General features: G+C 50.9%; 2 pseudogenes; both read right to left on the reverse strand.

The window, feature by feature from the left end:
• Positions 1-8,171: 8,171 nt before the first annotated feature.
• LOC136789892 (cytochrome c oxidase subunit 3-like) lies at positions 8,172-9,810 on the reverse strand (annotated as a pseudogene).
• An 11,095-nt stretch (positions 9,811-20,905) lies between these two features.
• On the reverse strand, positions 20,906-22,558 carry LOC136789894 (cytochrome c oxidase subunit 3-like; annotated as a pseudogene).
• Positions 22,559-23,459: the final 901 nt, after the last annotated feature.

Below are 23,459 nucleotides of genomic sequence, written 5' to 3' on the forward strand. Positions count from 1 at the left end.
AGAGTGCACTGGCACCACTGGGGATGCAGTGCAGTGAGTCCAGAGAGTGCACTGGCACCACTGGGGATGCGGTGCTGAGAGTCCAGAGAGTGCTTTGGCACCAGTGGGGATGCAGTGCAGTTACTCCAGAGACTGCACTGGCACCACCGGGGATGCAGTGCAGTGAGTCCAGAGAGTGCACTGGCACCACTGGGGATGCAGTGCAGTGAGTCCAGAGATTGCACTGGCACCACTGGGGATGCAGTGCTGTGACTCCAGAGAGTGCACTGGCACCACTGGGGATGCACTGCAGTGAGTCCAGAGAGTGCACTGGCACCACTGGGGATGCACTGCAGTGACTCGAAAGAGTGCACTGGCACCACTGGGGAAGCAGTGCAGTGAGTCCAGAGAGTGCACTGGCACCACTGGGGATGCACTGCAGTGAGTCCAGAGAGTGCACTGGCAATACTGGGGATGCAGTGCAGTGAGTCCAGAGAGTGCACTGGCACCACTGAGAATGCACTTCAGTGAGTCCAGAGAGTGCACTGGCACCACTGGGGATGCACTGCAGTGAGTCCAGAGATTGCACTGGCACCACTGGGGATGCAGTGAAGTGAGTCCACACAGTGCACTAGCACCACTGGGGATGCAGTTCAGTGAGTCCAGAGAGTGCACTGGCACCACTGGGGATGCCGTGCAGTGAGTCCAGAGAGTGCACTGGCACCACTGGGGATGCAGTGCAGTGAGTCCAGAGAGTGCAATGGCACCACTGCGGATGCACTGCAGTGAGTCCAGAGAGTGCACTGGCTCCACTGGGGATGCAGTGCAGTGAGTCCAGAGAGTGCACTGGCACCACTGGGGATGCACTGCAGTGAGTCCAGAGAGTGCAGTGGCACCACTGGGGATGCACTGCAGTGAGTCCAGAGAGTGCACTGGCACCACTGGGGATGCAGTGCAGTGACTCCAGAGAGTGCACTGGCACCACTGGGGATGCACTGCAGTGAGTCCAGTGAGTGCACTGGCACCACTGGGGATGCAGTGCAGTGAGTCCAGAGAGTGCAGTGGCACCACTGGGGATGCAGTGCAGTGAGTCCAGAGAGTGCACTGGCACCACTGGGGATGCACTGCAGTGAGTCCAGAGAGTGCACTGGCACCACTGGGGATGCAGTGCAGTGAGTCCAGAGAGTGCACTGGCACCACTGGGGATGCGGTGCTGGGAGTCCAGAGAGTGCTTTGGCACCACTAGGGATGCAGTGCAGTTACTCCAGAGACTGCACTGGCACCACCGGGGATGCAGTGCAGTGAGTCCAGAGAGTGCACTGGCACCACTGGGGATGCAGTGCAGTGAGTCGAGAGATTGCACTGGCACCACTGGGGATGCAGTGCTGTGACTCCAGAGAACGCACTGGCACCACTGGGGATGCAGTGCAGTGAGTCCAGAGAGTGCACTGGCACCACTGGGGATGCACTGCAGTGAGCCCAGAGAGTGCACTGGCACCAGTGGGGATGCACTGCAGTGAGTCCAGTGAGTGCACTGGCACCACTGGGGAAGCAGTGCAGTGAGTCCAGAGAGTGCAGTGGCACCACTGGGGATGCAGTTTAGTGAGTCCAGAGAGTGCACTGGCACCACTGGGGATGCAGTGCAGTGAGTCCAGAGAGTGTACTGGCACCACTGGGGATGCACTGCAGTGAGTCCAGAGAGTGCACTGGCACCACTGGGGATGCAGTGCAGTGAGTCCAGAGAGTGCACTGGCACCACTGGGGATGCACTGCAGTGAGTCCAGAGAGTGCAGTGGCACCACTGGGGATGCACTGCCGTGAGTCCAGAGAGTGCTTTGGCACCAGTGGGTATGCACTGCAGTTACTCCAGAGACTTCACTGGCACCACTGGGGATGCAGTGCAGTGAGTCCAGAGAGTGCACTGGCACCACTGGGGATGCACTGCAGTGAGTCCACAGAGTGCAGTGGCACCACTGGGGATGCACTGCCGTGAGTCCAGAGAGTGCTTTGGCACCAGTGGGTATGCACTGCAGTTACTCCAGAGACTTCACTGGCACCACTGGGGATGCAGTGCAGTGAGTCCAGAGAGTGCACTGGCACCACTGGGGATGCACTGCAGTGAGTCCACAGAGTGCTCTGGCTCCACTGGTGATGCAGTTTAGTGAGTCCAGAGAGTGCACTGGCACCACTGGGGATGCAGTGCAGTGAGTCCAGTGAGTGTACTGGCACCACTGGGGATGCACTGCAGTGAGTCCAGAGAGTGCACTGGCACCTCTGAGAATGCACTTCAGTGAGTCCAGAGAGTGCACTGGCACCACTGGGGATGCGGTGCAGTGAGTCCAGAGAGTGCACTGGCACCACTGGGGATGCGGTGCAGTGACTCCAGAGAGTGCACTGGCACCACTGGGGATGCAGTGTAGTGAGTCCAGAGAGTGCACTGGCACCACTGGGGATGCGGTGCCGGGAGTCCAGAGAGTGCTTTGGCACCAGTGGGGATGCACTGCAGTTACTCCAGAGACTGCACTGGCACCACTGGGGATGCAGTGCAGTGAGTCCAGAGAGTGCACTGGCACCACTGGGCATGCACTGCAGTGAGTCCAGAGAGTGCACTGTCACCACTGGGGATGCACTGCAGTGAGTCCAGAGAGTGCACTGTCACCACTGGGGATGCAGTGCAGTGAGTCCACAGAGTGCACTGGCACCACTGGGGATGCAGTGCAGTGAGTCCAGAGAGTGCACTGGCAGCACTGGGGATGCACTGCAGTGAATCCAGTGAGTGCACTGGCACCACTGGGGATACAGTGCAGTGAGTCCAGAGAGTGCACTGGCACCACTGGGGATGCAGTGCAGTGAGTCCACAGAGTGCACTGGCACCACTGGGGATGCATTGCAGTGAATCCAGAGAGTGCACTGGCACCACAGATGATGCAGTACAGTGTGTCCAGTGAGCGCACTGGCACCACTCGGGATGCAGTGCTGTGACTCCAGAGAGCGCACTGGCACCACTGGAAATGCAGTGCAGTGAGTGCAGAGAGTGCACTGGCACCACTGGGGATGCACTTCAGTGAGTTCAGAGAGTGCACTGGCACCACTGGGGATGGGTTTCAAGCCAACTGCATTAACCGCTCATGCTTCTTTCTTATGAGACGTTAGTAAACCAATTACATAGCCTTGTCAAGACTAAATCACAGGTAAAAATCCTGTACATCTCATGTGGCCAACCACTCCCAACTAGGATTCCAAGAACCAGGAGGTTCGGTGAAAATAGGGCTAGTGCTATTAGAGGGTTGATTATTAGGGTAAGCCCTAAGCTGTCTTTAATGGAGAAGTATGGGTGGAATGGGATTTTGTCGCAGTCTGATACGATTCCTAGTGGGTTATTTGAGCCTGATTCGTGTAGGAAGGTTAGGTGGACTAGGGTGATTCCTGCAATTAGGAAGGGCAGTAGGAAGTGGATGGCGAAGAATCGGGTTAAGGTTGGATTGTCTACTGAGAATCCTCCTCAGGCTCATTCTACTAGAGTTTGCCCAATGTACGGGATGGCTGAGAATAGGTTGGTGATTACGGTGGCCCCTCAGAATGACATTTGTCCTCATGGTAGGACATACCCTACGAAGGCAGTTGCTATTAGGGTGAGTAGGAGGATTACTCCTGTGTTTCAGGTTTCTTTGTATAGGTAGGAGCCGTAGTAGAGGCCTCGTCCGATGTGTAAGTAGATGCAGATAAAGAAGAGCGAAGCACCGTTGGCGTGGAGGTTGCGGATGAGCCATCCGTACTGGACGTCTCGGCATGTGTGAGCTACTGAGGAGAAGGCGAGTGAAGTGTCTGCGGTGTAGTGTATGGCTAGTAGCAGGCCTGTTAGGATTTGTGTGGCTAAGCAGATGGCTAGAAGGGAGCCGAAGTTTCATCAGGCAGAGATGTTGGAGGGGGCGGGTAGGTCGATTAGGGAGTTGTTGATTATTTTTAGTAGGGGATGGGATTTGCGGATGTTAGGGGCCATTAGTGAGTCTGTGTGTTATTAGGATTATTACCAGGATGGAGAGGGCGAAGGATCCTAGGTAGGCCTTAATTAGCCCTGTGTGTATTGAGGTTGCGGCTTTGCTTGCGGCTACTTGTAGTTCAGCAAGGCCCTCTGGCCCTATTTTTTTGAGTCAGGAGAGGTCGATCAAGTGTAGGGCAATGTTTTGTCCCTTTTCTAGTAGGTTTTTGGAGAAGAATCGGTGTACTAGGGGGTTGAAGTACCCTAATGCAGAGGAGAAGTTTATGAGGGGGTTTGGTTTGGGGTGAGTGAGGGTGTGTGTTATGTTCGATAGTTCTAGGGCTAGGATGATTCCTAGGATTGTTATGAGGATGGCAGCGGTTTTGGTGATAAGGGGTATGGTTATTGGGGGGGTTTTGGTTGGTGTGATGAAAGAGGTAATGATTATTCCTGCTGTAATGCTGCCTAGGGCGAGTCGGGTTAGGGGGGCGGTGATTAGTGGGTTGTTTTCGTTTATTGATACTATTGGGGGGATTCGGGTTTGTCCAGCTTGGACTAGGATGGTTATGCGGATGCTGTAGGTTGCGGTGAATGCTGTGGCTATAAGGGTTAGGAGTAGGGCTCAAGTATTTAGGTATGATGTGTTTAAGCTTTCGATGATGAGGTCTTTTGAGTAGAATCCGGCTAGGAATGGGGTTCCTATCAGCGCCAGGTTTCCGATGGTTAGGCAGGAAGTAGTGACTGGGAGTATTTTCTGTAGGCCTCCTATCTTTCGGATATCTTGTTCTCCGTTTAGGTTGTGGATGATAGACCCTGAGCATAGGAATAGTATGGCTTTAAAGAAGGCATGGGTTGAGATGTGTAGGAAGGCTAGTTGTGGGAGGTTTAGTCCGATAGTGACTATTATTAGTCCTAGTTGGCTGGATGTTGAGAAAGCAATGATTTTTTTGATGTCATTTTGGGTTAGGGCGCATGTGGCAGCGAATAGGGTTGATAGAGCACCTAGGCATAGGCAGGCAGTTAGGGCTGTCTGGTTGGTGGCTAGCAGGGGGTGCATGCGGATGAGCAGGAAGATTCCGGCTACTACTATGGTACTGGAGTGCAGTAGGGCTGATACTGGGGTGGGGCCTTCTATTGCTGCGGGCAGTCATGGGTGGAGTCCAAATTGGGCGGATTTTCCTGCGGCTGCGAGGATTAATCCTATGAGGGGGAGGATTGGGGTTTGGTGGGGGTGTACGGCTTGTTGGATCTCTCAGGTGTTGAATGTTGAAGCTAGTCATGCTATGCTCAGGATCAGTCCGATGTCTCCGATTCGGTTGTAGATTACGGCTCGTAGGGCGGCGGTGTTGGCATCTGCTCGGCCTTGTCATCAGCCGATGAGAAGGAAGGACATGATTCGTACTCCTTCCCAGCCTACGAATAGGAGGAATATGTTGTTTGCGGTTGTTAGGAGGAGTATGGCGACTAGGAATGTCAGTAGGTAGGTGAAAAATTTTGTTACGTATGGCTCTGAGGCCATGTATCATATGGCGAATTGTAGGATTGATCATGTTACAAATAGGGCGATTGGAAGAAATGTTATTGAGTATTGGTCTATTTTTAGGCTCAGGGGGATTTTAAAGTTTATAATGAATTTTCACTCCCAGTGGCAGGTGACAGATTCTACTCCCGAGTAGATGAATGCGGTTGTAGGGGCTAGGCTAATTAGGAATGCGGTTTTAACAGCGCGGGTGGTGGCTTGTGGGGTGTTTTTAAAGTTTTTAAATAGAAATGGCAGGATGATTGGGGTTAGGAGGATTGTCAGCGTGAGTAGTGTGAGGGAGTTGATTAGTAGTGTGGGGTTCACTACTTTTACTTGGATTTGCACCAAGATGGGTGGTTCCTAAGACCAGTGGATTGCTGTTATCCTTTAAAAGTAAGGGGGCTGAGGTTTTAGGCTCAGATGTAAGAGTTAGCAGCTCTTGTTGGTTAAACCCTCCCCTCGGCAGGTAAGAAGGTTTGAACTTCTATTCTTAGAATCACAGTCTAATGTTTGGTTTAAACTATACTTGCATGAGGGGATTCCGGAGATCAGTTCGGGTTTGAGGATTAGGAGGAATATTGGGATAATGTGGAGTGTTATGAGCAGGTGTTCTCGCGTGGTTGAGTTTTGCATAGATGTGATGTGGGAGGGGATTGAGCCTCGTTGGGTCATTAGTAGTATGAATAAGGTGTAGGAGGCGGTTAGTAGGGTTGCGATTCCTGTTAGGATGATCGTGAAGGCAGATCAGTTGAATAAGGTGATTATAATGGTTAGCTCTGCTATGAGGTTTGTTGTTGGGGGTAAGGCTATGTTTGTTAGATTGGCCAGCAATCATCAGGTAGCTATGAGTGGTAGGAGAGGTTGTAGGCCTCGTGTGAGTAGTAGAATTCGGCTGTGCGTACGTTCATAGTTTGTGTTGGCTAGGCAGAATAGTATGGAGGAAGTTAGTCCATGGGAAATTATTAGGATCATTGCCCCTGAGAATGATCAGTGGGTTTGGATTATTCCTGCGGCGATAACTAGGCCTATGTGGCTAACGGATGAATAAGCGATTAGTGATTTTAGGTCTGTCTGTCGTAGGCAGATTGAGCTAGTCATTAGGGCGCCTCATAGGGCCAGGGTTAGGAAGGGGTAGTGCAGGAGGTTGGACAGTGGGCCCATAAATAGAGTGACTCGTATAATTCCGTATCCTCCTAGCTTTAGTAGTAGGGCGGCGAGGAGTATTGAGCCTGCGATGGGTGCTTCTACGTGGGCTTTTGGCAGTCAGAGGTGTAGGCCGTATAGTGGGGCTTTTACTATGAATGCTATGAGCAGTGCTAGACCTGATAGTATTCCTGTCCATGAGGTGGATAGGGTTGGGTGGGTTAGTTGTAGGGTTGGCAGGTGCAGGGTGCCAATTTTCACGTATAGGTGTATGATTGTGATTAGCAGGGGTAGAGAGCTTACTGGCGTGTAGAATAGCAGGTAGATGCCAGCGCTTAGGCGTTCTGGTTGGTTCCCCCATCGGGTGATTAAGATTAGGGTGGGAATGAGGGTTGCTTCAAATGAGATGTAAAATAGTGCTAGTTCTGTGGTGGAAAAGGCTAGTAGGATGAATGGCTGGACTGCGACTAAGGTTGAGATAAAGATTCGTTTGCGTTGTAGGGGTTCTTGTTGCAGGTGGTTTTGGCTTGCTATGATTATGAGTGGGAGTAGTCAGCAGGATAGTACTAGGAGGGGGGATGAGATTTGGTCAATTCCTGTTCAGTTGGATAAAAATTTGTAGGGGTAGTAGGTTGGGATTAATCACTGTAGGCTTAGGGCAGCGATTAGGAGGCTGTATAAGGTGGTGTTAGTCCATAGAAATTTTGGTGGAGACAGCAGGGCTGTTGGAAGAAGTATGATTGTGGGTAGGATGATTTTTAGCATTGCAGGAGGTTTAGGTTGTGTAGATGGTCGGAGCCATGTGTGCGGGTGGAGGCTACTAGGATGGCCAGGCCTGTGCCCGCCTCACACGCTGAGAAGGTTAGCATGAGAATTGGTACCATGGTGAATGAGGAGACTTGGTTTTCGATGGATCATATTGATAGGCCTACGAATATCGATAATATTATGCTTTCAAGGCATAGTAGGGCGGATACTAGGTGGGTTCGGTGGAAGGCTAGTCCTAGTCCGCTGAAAATGAAGGCTGAGTAGAAGCTTAAATGTAGGGGCGACATAAGAAAGTTACAGGGTTGGCTGTAATCTGCTGGGTCGAAACCAGCTATCTTTTTGGTTAGACTAACTTTCTGTTATTCTGCTCATTCTAGGCCCCCTTGAATTCACTCGTAGGCCAGTCCGAGTGTTAGGAGAAGGAGGATCACTACAGTTCAGGTGAGGGTCATTAGGGGGGATTGGAGTTGGACGGCTCATGGCAGGGGGAGTAGGAGGGCGATTTCTAGGTCGAATAGGACGAACAGGATGGCTACTGAGGAAGAATCGGACTGAGAATGGTAATCGAGCAGATCCAAGTGGGTCGAATCCACATTCGTACGGTGAGAGTTTCTCTGAGTCGGGGTTTATTTGGGCGAGTCAGAAGTTTAATGCGGTTAGGGCGGCGCTTAGGATTGATGATAGGGCGAATATGAACATGAGTGCGTTCATTGCTCTCCTCTGGGTTTATACCAGATTCTAGAGATTGGAAGTCAATTGTAATTAATATACTAGAAGAGCAAGATCCTCATCAGTAGATGGTTATGTAGAGGAATAGTCAGATGACGTCTACGAAGTGTCAGTATCAGGCTGCTGCCTCGAATCCGAAGTGGTGGTCTGATGTAAAGTGGAACTTGATCAGTCGGAAGAGGCAGACGGTCAGGAAGGAGGATCCGATGATTACGTGGAGTCCGTGGAATCCAGTGGCAACGAAGAAGGTAGATCCGTAGACGCTATCGGCGATTGAGAATGGGGCTTCGTGGTATTCTATTGCTTGTAGGGCTGTGAAGTAGAATCCCAGGAGGATCGTTAGGGTTAGGGCGTGGATGGCGTGTTTTCGGTTTCCTTCTGTGATGCTGTGATGGGCTCACGTTACGGTAACGCCTGAGGCTAGTAGGATGGCTGTGTTTAGTAGGGGGACTTCTATCGGGTTGAGTGGTTTAATTCCTGTTGGGGGTCGTTGGCCTCCTAGTTCTGGGGTTGGGGCCAGGCTCGAGTGGAAGAACGCTCAGAAGAACCCTAAGAAGAAGAATGCTTCGGATGTGATGAAAAGGATTATGCCGTATCGTAGGCCTTTTTGGACTGTGGGAGTGTGATGGCCTTGGAAGGTGCTTTCTCGTACAATGTCTCGTCATCATTGGAGTATTACTAGGAGTATTGAGATGAGGCCTAGGGTTAGTAGTATGGATGAGTTGTAGTGGAATCACATGATTAATCCTGAGGTTGTGAGTAGGGCGGCGGCTGCCCCGAAGATTGGTCAAGGGCTTGGGTCAACTATGTGGTATGAGTGTGCTTGGTGTGCCATTAGATGTTTTCTTGTAAGTATAGGCTTAGAAGGAGCACGAAGACGTAGGCCTGGATTATGGCTACTGCTACTTCTAGGATGGTTAGGAGTAGTAGGATGATTATTGTTAGGATGGATACTGCAGGAAGGGTGGGTATTAATGCAATGGAGGCTGTAGAGATGAGTTGGATGAGTAAGTGTCCTGCTGTAAGGTTGGCTGTAAGGCGGACTCCGAGGGCTAGGGGGCGGATTAGTAGGCTGGTTGTTTCGATCAGGATTAGTGCGGGGATTAGGGGTGTAGGGGTACCTTCGGGTAATAGGTGGGCTAAAGAGGCTGATGGTTGGTTTCGTAGGCCTGTTAGTAGTGTGGCGAGCCATAGTGGGAAGGCTAGGGCTATGTTCATAGATAGTTGGGTGGTTGGGGTGAATGTATATGGAAGGAGGCCTAGAAGGTTGATTGTAAGAAGTATGATTATTAGGGATGTAAATATTATGGCTCATTTGTGGCCATTTTTGTTGAGTGGGACTATTAGTTGTTTTGTGATTAGGTGAAGGAGTCATGTTTGGATAGTAGAAAGGCGGTTGTTGATTCATCGGTTGTTTGGGGACGGGAATAGTAGGGCTGGGAAGAGTAGGGATAGTAGGATTAAGGGGATGCCGAATAGATTGGGGCTGGAAAATTGGTCAAAGAAGCTTAGGTTCATGGTCAGGATCATGGTGTGAGTTTGGTAGTGAGGGAGGTCTTATTTGATGGGGGGTTGGTTGTGGTGAAGGCTAGTAGTTTTGGTTGGATGAGGAGTGCTAGGGTTAATCAGGTTATAATTATGATTGAAAATCATGGTGCGGGGTTAAGCTGTGGCATATCATTAAGGAGGGGGAAGTCCCTCTTTGGCTAGCTTAAAAGGCTAGTGCTGTTGCATAGCTTCTTAATGATTAGGATGATGATAGAAGGGACGATCAGGCCTCGAAATGTGGGAGTGGGGTTGATTCTACTACAATGGGTATGTAGCTGTGATTAGCCCCGCAAATTTCTGAGCATTGTCCGTAAAAAATCCCAGGCCGGGTGGTAATGAATGAAGTTTGGTTTAGTCGGCCTGGGATTGCGTCTGTTTTAACTCCGAGCGTTGGGACTGCTCAGGAGTGGAGTACGTCTCCTGCAGTAATGATCACGCGGATGGGGGATTCTATTGGGATAACTACGCGGTGGTCAACTTCTAGCAGTCGGAAGTGGCCGTTGGGTAAGTCTGGGGTGGGCACTATGTAGGAGTCGAATGATAGGTCTTTGAAGTCTGTGTATTCGTAGCTTCAGTATCATTGGTGGCCGATGGCTTTTAGGGTGAGGTCTGGTTCATCGATTTTGTCCATTATGTAGAGGATTTGTAGGGATGGGAGGGCGAGGAGTACCAGGACGATAGCAGGTAGGATTGTCCAGATCAGCTCTACTTCTTGGGCGTCTACAGCATTGGACGAGAGTTTTTCTGTTAGTATGTGGGCTAAAAGGTAGAGAACTAGGCTGCAGATAGCTAGGGCAACGATTAGGGCGTGGTCGTGGAATTCAACGAGTTCTTCTATGATGGGTGATGAGGCGTCTTGGAATCCTAGTTGGGAGTGGTTGGCCACATGAGATGTACAGGATTTTTACCTGTGATTTAGTCTTGACAAGGCTATGTAATTGGTTTACTAACGTCTCATAAGAAAGAAGCATGAGCGGTGAATGCAGTTGGCTTGAAACCAGCATGTGAGGGTTCGATTCCTTCCTTTCTTGTACTTGGACGAAGGCCGGTTCCTCGAAAGTATGGTATGGGGGAGGGCAGCCGTGGATTCATTCAACGTTTGTGGTAGTTAGTTCTGGTTGTAGGACTTTTCGTTTGGCCGGAAAGGCTTCTCAGATGATGAATATTAGTATGATTACGGCTACTATTGAGATTAGGGAGCCGATGGAGGAAATGGTGTTTCATAGTGTGTAGGCGTCGGGATAGTCCGAGTATCGTCGGGGTATTCCTGCTAGGCCTAGGAAGTGCTGGGGGAAGAACGTTAGGTTTACTCTTGTAAATATTACCCCGAAGTGGGCTTTTGCTCATGTTTGGTGTAGGGTAAACCAAGTGAGTAGTGGGAATCAGTGAGTAAATCCTGCTAGAATGGCAAAGACGGCGCCTATGGATAGGACGTAGTGGAAGTGGGCAACTACGTAGTACGTGTCGTGCAGGGCGATGTCTAGGGAAGAGTTTGCAAGAACGATTCCTGTTAATCCTCCGATGGTAAATAGGAAGATAAATCCTAGAGCTCATAGTATTGGGGGGGTCTCATTTGATTGTTCCTCCGTGCAGGGTGGCTAGTCAGCTAAATACTTTGATTCCGGTAGGGATGGCAATGATTATAGTGGCTGATGTAAAGTAGGCTCGGGTATCAACGTCTATTCCTACTGTAAACATGTGGTGAGCTCAGACGATGAATCCTAGGAAGCCGATGGATAGTATGGCTCAGACTATTCCCATGTAGCCGAAGGGCTCCTTTTTGCCTGAGTAGTACGTGACTATGTGTGAGATGATTCCGAACCCCGGTAGGATCAGAATATAGACTTCTGGGTGTCCGAAGAATCAGAATAGGTGTTGGTACAGGATTGGGTCTCCTCCTCCAGCGGGGTCGAAGAATGTGGTGTTTAGGTTTCGATCAGTTAGTAATATTGTAATACCGGCGGCGAGTACGGGGAGTGATAGAAGGAGTAGGATGGCGGTAATTAGTACGGATCAGACAAATAGTGGGGTTTGGTATTGTGAGAGTGCGGGGGGTTTTATGTTGATGGCTGTGGTGATAAAGTTGATGGCCCCAAGGATGGAGGAGATACCGGCTAAGTGGAGTGAGAAGATAGCCAGGTCTACTGAAGCTCCGGCGTGGGCAAGGTTACCTGCTAGGGGAGGGTAGACAGTTCAGCCTGTGCCGGCGCCAGCTTCTACAGTGGATGAGGCTAGTAGTAGGAGGAATGATGGGGGGAGGAGTCAAAAGCTTATGTTGTTTATTCGCGGGAATGCTATGTCGGGGGCACCGATTATGAGGGGGACTACTCAGTTGCCGAATCCTCCGATCATGAGCGGATGCAGTGCAGTGAGTCCAGAGAGTGCACTGGCACCACTGGGCATGCAGTGCAGTGAGTCCAGAGAGTGCACTGGCACCACTGGGGATGCACTTCAGTGACTCCAGAGAGTGCACTGGCACCACTGGGGATGCAGTGCAGTGAGTCCAGAGAGTGCTCTGGCAAAACTGGGGATGCAGTGCAGTGAGTCCAGAGAGTGCACTGGCACCACTGGGGATGCAGTGCAGTGAGTCCAGAGATTGCACTGGCACCACCGGGGCTGCAGTGCAGTGAGTCCAGAGAGTGCACTGGCACCACTGGGGATGCACTGCAGTGAGTCCAGAGAGTGCACTGGCACCACTGGTGATGCAGTACAGTTAGTCCAGAGAGTGCACTGGCACCACTGGGGATGCACTGCAGTGAGTCCAGAGAGTGCACTGGCACCACTGGGGATGCACTACAGTGAGTCCAGAGATTGCACTGGCACCACTGGGGATGCAGTGCACTGAGTCCAGAGAGTGCACTGGCACCACTGGGGATGCAGTGCATTGAGTCCAGAGAGTGCACTGGCACAACTGGGGATGCACTTCAGTGAGTCCAGAGAGTGCACTGACACGACTGGGGATGCAGTGCAGTGAGTCCAGAGAGTGCACTGGCACCACTGGGGATGCAGTGCAGTGAGTCCAGAGAGTGCTATGGCACCACTGGGGATGCACTGCAGTGAGTCCAGAGAGTGCACTGGCACCACTGGGGATGCAGTGCAGTGAGTCCAGAGAGTGCACTGGCACCACTGGGGATGCAGTCCAGTGAGTCCAGTGAGTGCACTGGCACCACTGGGGATGCAGCTCAGTGACTGCAGAGAGTACACTGGCACCACCGGGGATTCACTGCAGTGAGTCCAGAGAGTGCACTGGCACCACCTGTGATGCAGTGCAGTGAGTCCAGTGAGTGCACTGGCACCACTGGGGATGCAGTGCAGTGAGTCCAGAGAGCGCACTGGCACCACTGGGGATGCAGTGCAGTCAGTCCAGTGAGTGCACTGGCACCACTGGGGGTGCAGTACAGTGAGTCCAGAGAGTGCACTGACACCACTGGGGATGCAGTGCAGTGAGTCCAGAGAGTGCACTGGCACCACTGGGGATGCAGTGCAGTCAGTCCAGAGAGTGCACTGGCACCACTGGGGCTTCAGTGCAGTGAGACCAGAGAGTGCACTGGCACCACTGGGGATGCACTGCAGTGAGTCCAGAGAGTGCACTGGCACCACTGGGGATGCACTGCAGTTAGTCCAGAGAGTGCACTGTCACCACTGGGGATGCAGTACAGTGAGTCCAGAGAGTGCACTGGCACCACTGGGGATGCAGTGCAGTGAGTCCAGAGAGTGCACTGGCACCACTGGGGATGCACTTCAGTGACTCCAGAGAGTGCACTGGCACCACTGGGGATGCAGTGCAGTGAGTCCAAAGACTTCACTGGCACCACTGGGGATGCAGTGCAGTGAGTCCAGAGAGTGCACTGGCACCACTGGGGATGCAGTGAAGTGAGTGCAGAGAGTGCACTGGCACCACTGGGGATGCACTGCAGTGAGTCCAGAGAGTGCACTGGCACCACTGGGGATGCACTACAGTGAGTCCAGAGAGTGCACTGGCACCACTGGGGATGCACTTCAGTGAGCCCAGAGAGTGCACTGGCACGACTGAGAATGCACTTCAGTGAGTCCAGAGAGTGCACTGGCACCACTGGGGATGCAGTGCACTGAGTCCAGAGAGTGCACTGGCACCACTGGGGATGCAGTGCATTGAGTCCAGAGAGTGCACTGGCACAACTGGGGATGCAGTGCAGTGAGTCCAGAGAGTGCACTGACACGACTGGGGATGTAGTGCAGTGAGTCCAGAGAGTGCACTGGCACCACTGGGGATGCAGTGCAGTGAGTCCAGAGAGTGCTATGGCACCACTGGGGATGCACTGCAGTGAGTCCAGAGAGTGCACTGGCACCACTGGGGATGCAGTGCAGTGAGTCCAGAGAGTGCACTGGCACCACTGGGGATGCAGTCCAGTGAGTCCAGTGAGTGCAATGGCACCACTGGGGATGCAGCGCAGTGACTGCAGAGAGTACACTGGCACCACCGGGGATTCACTGCAGTGAGTCCAGAGAGTGCACTGGCACCACCTGTGATGCAGTGCAGTGAGTCCAGAGAGTGCACTGGCACCACTGGGGATGCAGTTCAGTGAGTGCAGAGAGTGCACTGGCACCACTGGGGATGCACTGCAGTGAGTCCAGAGAGTGCACTGGCACCACTGGGGATGCACTACAGTGAGTCCAGAGAGTGCACTGGCACCACTGGGGATGCAGTGCAGTGAGTCCAGAGAGTGCACTGGCACCACTGGGGATGCAGTGCAGTGAGTCCAGTGAGTGTACTGGCACCACTGGGGATGCACTTCAGTGAGCCCAGAGAGTGCACTGGCACAACTGGGGATGCACTTCAGTGAGTCCAGAGAGTGCACTGGCACCACTGGGGATGCACTGCAGTGAGTCCAGAGAGTGCACTAGCACCACTGGGGATGCAGTGCAGTGAATCCTGTGAGTACACTGGCACCACTGGGGATGCAGTGCAGTGAGTCCAGAGAGGTCACTGGCACCACTGGGGATGCAGTGCAGTGAGTCCAGAGAGTGCACTGGCACCACTGGAGATGCAGTACAGTGAGTCCAGTGAGTGCACTGGTACTACTGGGCCTGCAGTGCAGTGAGTCCAGAGAGTGCACTGGCACCACTGGGGATGCAGTGCAGTGAGTCCAGAGAGTGCACTGGCACCACCGATGATGCAGTACAGTGAGTCCAGTGAGTGCACTGGCACCACTGGGGATGTAGTGCAGTGACTCGAGAGAGTGCACTGGCACCACTGGGGATGCAGTGCAGTGAGTCCAGAGAGTGCACTGGCAGCAGTGGGGATGCAGTGCAGTGAGTCCAGAGACTTCACTGGCACCACTGGGGATGCAGTGCAGTGAGTCCAGAGAGTGCACTGGCACCACTGGGGATGCAGTGCAGTGAGTCCAGAGACTTCACTGGCACCACTGGGGATGCAGTGCAGTGAGTCCAGAGAGTGCATTGGCACCACTGGGGATGCAGTGCAGTGAGTCCAGAGAGTGCACTGGCACCACTGGGGATGCACTGCTGTGAGTCCAGAGAGTGCACTGGCACCACTGGTGATGCAGTACAGTGAGTCCAGAGAGTGCACTGGCACCACTGGGGATGCACTGCAGTGAGTCCAGAGAGTGCACTGGCACCACTGGGGATGCACTACAGTGAGTCCAGAGATTGCACTGGCACCACTGGGGATGCAGTGCAGTGAGTCCAGATAGTGCACTGGCACCACTGGGGATGCAGTGCAGTGAGTCCAGAGAGTGCTCTGGCACCACTGGGGATGCAGTGCAGTGAGTCCAGAGAGTACACTGGCACCACTGGGGATGCAGTGCAGTGAGTCCAGAGAGTGCACTGGCACCACAGGGGATGTAGTGCATTGAGTCCAGAGAGTGCACTGGCACCACTTGGGATGCAGTCCAGTGAGTCCAGTGAATGCACTGGCACCACTGGGGATGCTGTGCAGTGAGTGCAGAGAGTGCACTGGCACCACCTGTGTTGCAGTACAGTGTGTCCAGTGAGCGCACTGGCACCACTCGGGATGCAGTGCTGTGACTCCAGAGAGCGCACTGGCACCACTGGAAATGCAGTGCAGTGAGTGCAGAGAGTGCACTGGCACCACTGGGGATGCACTTCAGTGAGTTCAGAGAGTGCACTGGCACCACTGGGGATGGGTTTCAAGCCAACTGCGTTAACCGCTCATGCTTCTTTCTTATGAGACGTTAGTAAACCAATTACATAGCCTTGTCAAGACTAAATCACAGGTAAAAATCCTGTACATCTCATGTGGCCAACCACTCCCAACTAGGATTCCAAGAACCAGGAGGTTCGGTGAAAATAGGGCTAGTGCTATTAGAGGGGTGATTATTAGGGTAAGCCCTAAGCTGTCTTTAATGGAGAAGTATGGGTGGAATGGGATTTTGTCGCAGTCTGATACGATTCCTAGTGGGTTATTTGAGCCTGATTCGTGTAGGAAGGTTAGGTGGACTAGGGTGATTCCTGCAATTAGGAAGGGCAGTAGGAAGTGGATGGCGAAGAATCGGGTTAAGGTTGGATTGTCTACTGAGAATCCTCCTCAGGCTCATTCTACTAGAGTTTGCCCAATGTACGGGATGGCTGAGAATAGGTTGGTGATTACGGTGGCCCCTCAGAATGACATTTGTCCTCATGGTAGGACATACCCTACGAAGGCAGTTGCTATTAGGGTGAGTAGGAGGATTACTCCTGTGTTTCAGGTTTCTTTGTATAGGTAGGAGCCGTAGTAGAGGCCTCGTCCGATGTGTAAGTAGATGCAGATAAAGAAGAGCGAAGCACCGTTGGCGTGGAGGTTGCGGATGAGCCATCCGTACTGGACGTCTCGGCATGTGTGAGCTACTGAGGAGAAGGCGAGTGAAGTGTCTGCGGTGTAGTGTATGGCTAGTAGCAGGCCTGTTAGGATTTGTGTGGCTAAGCAGATGGCTAGAAGGGAGCCGAAGTTTCATCAGGCAGAGATGTTGGAGGGGGCGGGTAGGTCGATTAGGGAGTTGTTGATTATTTTTAGTAGGGGATGGGATTTGCGGATGTTAGGGGCCATTAGTGAGTCTGTGTGTTATTAGGATTATTACCAGGATGGAGAGGGCGAAGGATCCTAGGTAGGCCTTAATTAGCCCTGTGTGTATTGAGGTTGCGGCTTTGCTTGCGGCTACTTGTAGTTCAGCAAGGCCCTCTGGCCCTATTTTTTTGAGTCAGGAGAGGTCGATCAAGTGTAGGGCAATGTTTTGTCCCTTTTCTAGTAGGTTTTTGGAGAAGAATCGGTGTACTAGGGGGTTGAAGTACCCTAATGCAGAGGAGAAGTTTATGAGGGGGTTTGGTTTGGGGTGAGTGAGGGTGTGTGTTATGTTCGATAGTTCTAGGGCTAGGATGATTCCTAGGATTGTTATGAGGATGGCAGCAGTTTTGGTGATAAGGGGTATGGTTATTGGGGGGGTTTTGGTTGGTGTGATGAAAGAGGTAATGATTATTCCTGCTGTAATGCTGCCTAGGGCGAGTCGGGTTAGGGGGGCGGTGATTAGTGGGTTGTTTTCGTTTATTGATACTATTGGGGGGATTCGGGTTTGTCCAGCTTGGACTAGGATGGTTATGCGGATGCTGTAGGTTGCGGTGAATGCTGTGGCTATAAGGGTTAGGAGTAGGGCTCAAGTATTTAGGTATGATGTGTTTAAGCTTTCGATGATGAGGTCTTTTGAGTAGAATCCGGCTAGGAATGGGGTTCCTATCAGCGCCAGGTTTCCGATGGTTAGGCAGGAAGTAGTGACTGGGAGTATTTTCTGTAGGCCTCCTATCTTTCGGATATCTTGTTCTCCGTTTAGGTTGTGGATGATAGACCCTGAGCATAGGAATAGTATGGCTTTAAAGAAGGCATGGGTTGAGATGTGTAGGAAGGCTAGTTGTGGGAGGTTTAGTCCGATAGTGACTATTATTAGTCCTAGTTGGCTGGATGTTGAGAAAGCAATGATTTTTTTGATGTCATTTTGGGTTAGGGCGCATGTGGCAGCGAATAGGGTTGATAGAGCACCTAGGCATAGGCAGGCAGTTAGGGCTGTCTGGTTGGTGGCTAGCAGGGGGTGCATGCGGATGAGCAGGAAGATTCCGGCTACTACTATGGTACTGGAGTGCAGTAGGGCTGATACTGGGGTGGGGCCTTCTATTGCTGCGGGCAGTCATGGGTGGAGTCCAAATTGGGCGGATTTTCCTGCGGCTGCGAGGATTAATCCTATGAGGGGGAGGATTGGGGTTTGGTGGGGGTGTACGGCTTGTTGGATCTCTCAGGTGTTGAATGTTGAAGCTAGTCATGCTATGCTCAGGATCAGTCCGATGTCTCCGATTCGGTTGTAGATTACGGCTCGTAGGGCGGCGGTGTTGGCATCTGCTCGGCCTTGTCATCAGCCGATGAGAAGGAAGGACATGATTCGTACTCCTTCCCAGCCTACGAATAGGAGGAATATGTTGTTTGCGGTTGTTAGGAGGAGTATGGCGACTAGGAATGTCAGTAGGTAGGTGAAAAATTTTGTTACGTATGGCTCTGAGGCCATGTATCATATGGCGAATTGTAGGATTGATCATGTTACAAATAGGGCGATTGGAAGAAATGTTATTGAGTATTGGTCTATTTTTAGGCTCAGGGGGATTTTAAAGTTTATAATGAATTTTCACTCCCAGTGGCAGGTGACAGATTCTACTCCCGAGTAGATGAATGCGGTTGTAGGGGCTAGGCTAATTAGGAATGCGGTTTTAACAGCGCGGGTGGTGGCTTTTGGGGTGTTTTTAAAGTTTTTAAATAGAAATGGCAGGATGATTGGGGTTAGGAGGATTGTCAGCGTGAGTAGTGTGAGGGAGTTGATTAGTAGTGTGGGGTTCACTACTTTTACTTGGATTTGCACCAAGATGGGTGGTTCCTAAGACCAGTGGATTGCTGTTATCCTTTAAAAGTAAGGGGGCTGAGGTTTTAGGCTCAGATGTAAGAGTTAGCAGCTCTTGTTGGTTAAACCCTCCCCTCGGCAGGTAAGAAGGTTTGAACTTCTATTCTTAGAATCACAGTCTAATGTTTGGTTTAAACTATACTTGCATGAGGGGATTCCGGAGATCAGTTCGGGTTTGAGGATTAGGAGGAATATTGGGATAATGTGGAGTGTTATGAGCAGGTGTTCTCGCGTGGTTGAGTTTTGCATAGATGTGATGTGGGAGGGGATTGAGCCTCGTTGGGTCATTAGTAGTATGAATAAGGTGTAGGAGGCGGTTAGTAGGGTTGCGATTCCTGTTAGGATGATCGTGAAGGCAGATCAGTTGAATAAGGTGATTATAATGGTTAGCTCTGCTATGAGGTTTGTTGTTGGGGGTAAGGCTATGTTTGTTAGATTGGCCAGCAATCATCAGGTAGCTATGAGTGGTAGGAGAGGTTGTAGGCCTCGTGTGAGTAGTAGAATTCGGCTGTGCGTACGTTCATAGTTTGTGTTGGCTAGGCAGAATAGTATGGAGGAAGTTAGTCCATGGGAAATTATTAGGATCATTGCCCCTGAGAATGATCAGTGGGTTTGGATTATTCCTGCGGCGATAACTAGGCCTATGTGGCTAACGGATGAATAAGCGATTAGTGATTTTAGGTCTGTCTGTCGTAGGCAGATTGAGCTAGTCATTAGGGCGCCTCATAGGGCCAGGGTTAGGAAGGGGTAGTGCAGGAGGTTGGACAGTGGGCCCATAAATAGAGTGACTCGTATAATTCCGTATCCTCCTAGCTTTAGTAGTAGGGCGGCGAGGAGTATTGAGCCTGCGATGGGTGCTTCTACGTGGGCTTTTGGCAGTCAGAGGTGTAGGCCGTATAGTGGGGCTTTTACTATGAATGCTATGAGCAGTGCTAGACCTGATAGTATTCCTGTCCATGAGGTGGATAGGGTTGGGTGGGTTAGTTGTAGGGTTGGCAGGTGCAGGGTGCCAATTTTCACGTATAGGTGTATGATTGTGATTAGCAGGGGTAGAGAGCTTACTGGCGTGTAGAATAGCAGGTAGATGCCAGCGCTTAGGCGTTCTGGTTGGTTCCCCCATCGGGTGATTAAGATTAGGGTGGGAATGAGGGTTGCTTCAAATGAGATGTAAAATAGTGCTAGTTCTGTGGTGGAAAAGGCTAGTAGGATGAATGGCTGGACTGCGACTAAGGTTGAGATAAAGATTCGTTTGCGTTGTAGGGGTTCTTGTTGCAGGTGGTTTTGGCTTGCTATGATTATGAGTGGGAGTAGTCAGCAGGATAGTACTAGGAGGGGGGATGAGATTTGGTCAATTCCTGTTCAGTTGGATAAAAATTTGTAGGGGTAGTAGGTTGGGATTAATCACTGTAGGCTTAGGGCAGCGATTAGGAGGCTGTATAAGGTGGTGTTAGTCCATAGAAATTTTGGTGGAGACAGCAGGGCTGTTGGAAGAAGTATGATTGTGGGTAGGATGATTTTTAGCATTGCAGGAGGTTTAGGTTGTGTAGATGGTCGGAGCCATGTGTGCGGGTGGAGGCTACTAGGATGGCCAGGCCTGTGCCCGCCTCACACGCTGAGAAGGTTAGCATGAGAATTGGTACCATGGTGAATGAGGAGACTTGGTTTTCGATGGATCATATTGATAGGCCTACGAATATCGATAATATTATGCTTTCAAGGCATAGTAGGGCGGATACTAGGTGGGTTCGGTGGAAGGCTAGCCCTAGTCCGCTGAAAATGAAGGCTGAGTAGAAGCTTAAATGTAGGGGCGACATAAGAAAGTTACAGGGTTGGCTGTAATCTGCTGGGTCGAAACCAGCTATCTTTTTGGTTAGACTAACTTTCTGTTATTCTGCTCATTCTAGGCCCCCTTGAATTCACTCGTAGGCCAGTCCGAGTGTTAGGAGAAGGAGGATCACTACAGTTCAGGTGAGGGTCATTAGGGGGGATTGGAGTTGGACGGCTCATGGCAGGGGGAGTAGGAGGGCGATTTCTAGGTCGAATAGGACGAACAGGATGGCTACTGAGGAAGAATCGGACTGAGAATGGTAATCGAGCAGATCCAAGTGGGTCGAATCCACATTCGTACGGTGAGAGTTTCTCTGAGTCGGGGTTTATTTGGGCGAGTCAGAAGTTTAATGCGGTTAGGGCGGCGCTTAGGATTGATGATAGGGCGAATATGAACATGAGTGCGTTCATTGCTCTCCTCTGGGTTTATACCAGATTCTAGAGATTGGAAGTCAATTGTAATTAATATACTAGAAGAGCAAGATCCTCATCAGTAGATGGTTATGTAGAGGAATAGTCAGATGACGTCTACGAAGTGTCAGTATCAGGCTGCTGCCTCGAATCCGAAGTGGTGGTCTGATGTAAAGTGGAACTTGATCAGTCGGAAGAGGCAGACGGTCAGGAAGGAGGATCCGATGATTACGTGGAGTCCGTGGAATCCAGTGGCAACGAAGAAGGTAGATCCGTAGACGCTATCGGCGATTGAGAATGGGGCTTCGTGGTATTCTATTGCTTGTAGGGCTGTGAAGTAGAATCCCAGGAGGATCGTTAGGGTTAGGGCGTGGATGGCGTGTTTTCGGTTTCCTTCTGTGATGCTGTGATGGGCTCACGTTACGGTAACGCCTGAGGCTAGTAGGATGGCTGTGTTTAGTAGGGGGACTTCTATCGGGTTGAGTGGTTTAATTCCTGTTGGGGGTCGTTGGCCTCCTAGTTCTGGGGTTGGGGCCAGGCTCGAGTGGAAGAACGCTCAGAAGAACCCTAAGAAGAAGAATGCTTCGGATGTGATGAAAAGGATTATGCCGTATCGTAGGCCTTTTTGGACTGTGGGAGTGTGATGGCCTTGGAAGGTGCTTTCTCGTACAATGTCTCGTCATCATTGGAGTATTACTAGGAGTATTGAGATGAGGCCTAGGGTTAGTAGTATGGATGAGTTGTAGTGGAATCACATGATTAATCCTGAGGTTGTGAGTAGGGCGGCGGCTGCCCCGAAGATTGGTCAAGGGCTTGGGTCAACTATGTGGTATGAGTGTGCTTGGTGTGCCATTAGATGTTTTCTTGTAAGTATAGGCTTAGAAGGAGCACGAAGACGTAGGCCTGGATTATGGCTACTGCTACTTCTAGGATGGTTAGGAGTAGTAGGATGATTATTGTTAGGATGGATACTGCAGGAAGGGTGGGTATTAATGCAATGGAGGCTGTAGAGATGAGTTGGATGAGTAAGTGTCCTGCTGTAAGGTTGGCTGTAAGGCGGACTCCGAGGGCTAGGGGGCGGATTAGTAGGCTGGTTGTTTCGATCAGGATTAGTGCGGGGATTAGGGGTGTAGGGGTACCTTCGGGTAATAGGTGGGCTAAAGAGGCTGATGGTTGGTTTCGTAGGCCTGTTAGTAGTGTGGCGAGCCATAGTGGGAAGGCTAGGGCTATGTTCATAGATAGTTGGGTGGTTGGGGTGAATGTATATGGAAGGAGGCCTAGAAGGTTGATTGTAAGAAGTATGATTATTAGGGATGTAAATATTATGGCTCATTTGTGGCCATTTTTGTTGAGTGGGACTATTAGTTGTTTTGTGATTAGGTGAAGGAGTCATGTTTGGATAGTAGAAAGGCGGTTGTTGATTCATCGGTTGTTTGGGGACGGGAATAGTAGGGCTGGGAAGAGTAGGGATAGTAGGATTAAGGGGATGCCGAATAGATTGGGGCTGGAAAATTGGTCAAAGAAGCTTAGGTTCATGGTCAGGATCATGGTGTGGGTTTGGTAGTGAGGGAGGTCTTATTTGATGGGGGGTTGGTTGTGGTGAAGGCTAGTAGTTTTGGTTGGATGAGGAGTGCTAGGGTTAATCAGGTTATAATTATGATTGAAAATCATGGTGCGGGGTTAAGCTGTGGCATATCATTAAGGAGGGGGAAGTCCCTCTTTGGCTAGCTTAAAAGGCTAGTGCTGTTGCATAGCTTCTTAATGATTAGGATGATGATAGAAGGGACGATCAGGCCTCGAAATGTGGGAGTGGGGTTGATTCTACTACAATGGGTATGTAGCTGTGATTAGCCCCGCAAATTTCTGAGCATTGTCCGTAAAAAATCCCAGGCCGGGTGGTAATGAATGAAGTTTGGTTTAGTCGGCCTGGGATTGCGTCTGTTTTAACTCCGAGCGTTGGGACTGCTCAGGAGTGGAGTACGTCTCCTGCAGTAATGATCACGCGGATGGGGGATTCTATTGGGATAACTACGCGGTGGTCAACTTCTAGCAGTCGGAAGTGGCCGTTGGGTAAGTCTGGGGTGGGCACTATGTAGGAGTCGAATGATAGGTCTTTGAAGTCTGTGTATTCGTAGCTTCAGTATCATTGGTGGCCGATGGCTTTTAGGGTGAGGTCTGGTTCGTCGATTTCGTCCATTATGTAGAGGATTTGTAGGGATGGGAGGGCGAGGAGTACCAGGACGATAGCAGGTAGGATTGTCCAGATCAGCTCTACTTCTTGGGCGTCTACAGCATTGGACGAGAGTTTTTCTGTTAGTATGTGGGCTAAAAGGTAGAGAACTAGGCTGCAGATAGCTAGGGCAACGATTAGGGCGTGGTCGTGGAATTCAACGAGTTCTTCTATGATGGGTGATGAGGCGTCTTGGAATCCTAGTTGGGAGTGGTTGGCCACATGAGATGTACAGGATTTTTACCTGTGATTTAGTCTTGACAAGGCTATGTAATTGGTTTACTAACGTCTCATAAGAAAGAAGCATGAGCGGTTAACCTCCTGGGAGACCCAGAAAACTTCACCCCAGCAAACCCGCTAGTAACCCCACCACACATCAAGCCAGAATGATAC

Source organism: Anser cygnoides, chromosome 2 (genome assembly GCF_040182565.1).
Source record: "Anser cygnoides isolate HZ-2024a breed goose chromosome 2, Taihu_goose_T2T_genome, whole genome shotgun sequence".
In the NCBI taxonomy this organism is placed as follows: domain Eukaryota; kingdom Metazoa; phylum Chordata; class Aves; order Anseriformes; family Anatidae; genus Anser; species Anser cygnoides.